This window comes from Mirounga angustirostris, unplaced genomic scaffold, assembly GCF_029215605.1.
Source record: "Mirounga angustirostris isolate CCGP_5_RB_7025 unplaced genomic scaffold, mMirAng1.0.hap1 SCAF_1, whole genome shotgun sequence".
Taxonomy (NCBI): domain Eukaryota; kingdom Metazoa; phylum Chordata; class Mammalia; order Carnivora; family Phocidae; genus Mirounga; species Mirounga angustirostris.
The window spans coordinates 39,261,760-39,265,450 of record NW_026991709.1 but is presented as its reverse complement, the minus strand read 5'-3'; positions in this window follow the sequence as shown (position 1 = coordinate 39,265,450).

Sequence of the window (3,691 nt, the reverse complement as noted above, 5' to 3'; positions counted from 1 at the left end):
TACAGGAGAAGGATAACCTTGGATGAAAGATGGTGGTCAAAGAGTCCCTGGGTTATGTCATGAAAGATAGCTATGTGTTTATACACATATATGCATGTTATCTATACTAACATTCATGTGTATCATGTAAATTCTTCTCAATGAATCGTTTTGCCACCTTTATATAAAAATCCAAATTGGAAGACTCAGAAAGAAGCACAGGATTCAGGTGACCCCATTGCAAACTTCAGGCAAGATTCTGGTGCTTGGGACAGGTAAACAAATAATAAGCATCGTTTGTATGTTTCCACACATCATAGGCACATAACTGAACTATTAACCTTATACCACATTATTATGCTGGAGTTTGGGAGGCCATTTCAACTGGGGCTTCATCGACTACATTTTTTCAAATGAATAAAACTTTGCTCACCTCTGCAATGGCTCATCGCATTCCACCAATTTAAAGTAAATAAAGAAAATGGGGATTCAGCTTGTTCACATGGAATCAAGAGGTGTTAGTCTGGAAATATTTTCTTGTGAATCAAAATCAAATAGTTTGGTTGAGTGATGGCTAAAATATTTCAGGGCTTTCTGAAGCCAAGTGGAATGGCTGCTTTTTTCATGCTTCTATCTCCTTGTTAGTGTTATTTAGAGAAGGTCTCATGTAGAGAGCAAAATGGAGTCTCTCATGTCAAGCAGGAGCCTGTGACAAGCAATGACGCAAGCAGTTAAGGGATATCAGCAGGACCAATATCAGCCGACACCCCAGAACTGATAACGAGCAGAACCAGAGGAGGCAGAGGAGGTCTGCAGGGACCCAAAACCAATTAAATCCCTTTAAAAAGGGGACAGTTGGAGCTCAAACTGTCAGACTCTTCAGACCTGACTCCTCTATGTCTGACCACTTAAAAAAGGCAACTGTTGCCGAGGCTCTGCCCAATCGATCTCCAAACAGAACTGAGAGCCTTCTCTGCTTGAGCATCAGACGCAGTCAGTGCCCAGCGCTGATCCGGACCAGACCTAGGCCTTAGCTCACTTGTGCACCCTCATACTGACATGACGTTTGGTTTGTTCACTTCCTGCACCCTTCTGTTAGCTTGTGTGTTGTGTGGCTTGTCCTCTGTCCTGCTTTGTGTGCTGGGTAAGAAGCCAAGTTTAATCACATGGTAGTCATTGAATTTGGAATCCTGAACCTGCTTTATAATTGTGATTTAATTTTGCTTTATGATTGAATAAAGCTGACATTGTGGAAAGACAACTGGTGTGTGAGCCTTCCTAGCATGCTCATGACACCTCAGAACCAAAACCAAAATCAAACACAAAGAAAGTCAGTTTGTCAAGTATAGGGCTCATGATGTGTACCTTGTACTTAGATTAGGTCTCAACTCAGTTAAAAACATGATTTATTCCTAAATTACCCACAGTGGCTGTGTTCAGTTGTAGATGTGACCATAACTCCTTTCAGTGACTCCCATCAACAGGTGGAATCTTTTCCTCCATTCCTTGAATCTGGGCAGGTCTCATAACATGCTTTGGCCAAAAGAATTTGGCAGAAGTGATGTAGTGGTTCTGAGCCCAAGCATCGAGAGGCCTGTGTGTTTCTTCACCTTCTCACTCTTGGCTGCCTAGTGAACAAGCCTAGGCTTAACTGCTGTATGATGAGAGAATGATCCAGGTATCCCTATTGTCCCCAGATGTCAGCTGACCAACACCCAAACATGAGTGCTAGACTATCTGAGGTGGCTGGTATCCAGCTATTCCACCAGCTGAGCGCAAATATATGGATGAGTTAAGATCAACCCAGTCTGACCCAGATCAGCAGAACCATCCAGCCAACTCGTAGATTCATCAACAGTGATAAATGGTGGTTGTTTTAAGCCTCTAAATTTTGGGGTTGTTTGCAAAAGCTAACTGATAGAGAAGCTACTCTTAATAAATTATTGGCAAGCTTAATTTGCTCAAGTCTCCTACTTTCTGAGATATTTACTTAAGTCTGACTGCAGGGATTTAATGCAGACATACAAGCCAATGATCAAAATAGGTACAAAGTGCCAGTTATCATGTAAACAAAAATCTAACTTTGATCATAACTATACTTTTCATTGATGTTTTATTTATAATTATGATAAATTATGTAACTACAACATTGAGGGAGGTGTTATTTTCTAACTTTCAAATTTTAGATTGTTCAAATATTAAGGAATATTAGTGGTATTAATATTTTTAAACAGGAAAAAAAAGTTTGTTTACTTCATTGATTGCCCTATATTTGGAATTTATATCAAGAATGGAAGAGAGTTAAGTACTTTTCTGTCCATGTTCCCTCACTATTTTACTGTTAATTACAGTGTTATGATAAAATCTTCCATCCTAAAATTCAAGATATCCAGACCAAGATATAGGAAAATATGTATATACTTAATAAACACATTTTAAAAAGAAAGATGTCAGCAAATAGAGAGTAATAGGGCCACTACTTATTCTCATGTCATACTGCCCATCATTAGTGGTTTGGATTTAGCTAATTTCTATTGGGATCAACAAAGAGCACACTGTGACTAATTATCTAATCTATACCTCCAGGGTTTTAGTTATGTTCTCTTGTTCAGTTTAAAAATATCCACATGCAGTACAAGATTTTTCTATAGCTTTTAAAAAGAATTTTTGGTACATAAATAAACACAATTAGCTATTATATTAAATGACATTAATCTACTTGGAACATTTCCAACAAGCATGGTCAGTATGAAAGTAGATATCTTTCAAATGGAAACATTATGTTTTTTATTCATAAGAAAATGTGGATAGATGGGGCGCCTGGGTGGCTCAGTCGTTAAGCGTCTGACTTCGGCTCAGGTCATGATCCCGGGGTCCTGGGATCGAGCCCCACATCGGGCTCCCTGCTCCGCGGGAAGCCTGCTTCTCCCTCTCCCACTCGTCCTGCTTGTGTTCCCTCTCTCGCTGTGTCTCTCTCTGTCAAATAGATAAATAAAATCTTAAAAAAAAAAATGTGGATAGAGTCAACTGAATTCATTTTATCGTGATATTACTAACATTTAATAAAACTATTTTTAAAAGAACACCATGGGAACAATTAGAATTTTATGATTAACACAAGTACACTTTTGAGCATCTTTCACAGTTTCCAGGTAAAATGAGCAAAGATAAGCATAGTGTGCTTCTTTTTTCTTTATTCATTTAATAACCACATATAATTTACTCTGTGGCAGACATTGTTATAAGTGTTTATGAATATCAGCTCCTTTAATCCTCATAAAAACCCTAGAGATACTTTTATTAAAGTTGAGACAAAAAGAAAAATTGAGACAAAGAGAGGTTAAGAAACTTGATCAAGATTACCTGGCTAATAAATAGAAGAATATAGATTTCAACCCAGGAAGTCTGATTCTTATCATCCATGTTTTAATGACTATTCTATAAAGTCAATTTGTTTCCTGAGTTCATCACATTGATATCATTAAATATTTGGTCTTATATGCCAGAAAAGAGACAATATTTCTTTTCCTAAAACCATGAGATAATTTCCCTGGTATGGGCTCTCTTCAGCTACTCTATGTAATCTTTCATGTGATGCTGCACTCACAACGCTCAGAGTTGATTTTGCCTTTTTTTAAAGATCTAACGGCATGCTAGATATCTAGATGAAGGCTAAAGATGTTTTTCAAATATCTGATATGTAGCCTAACCA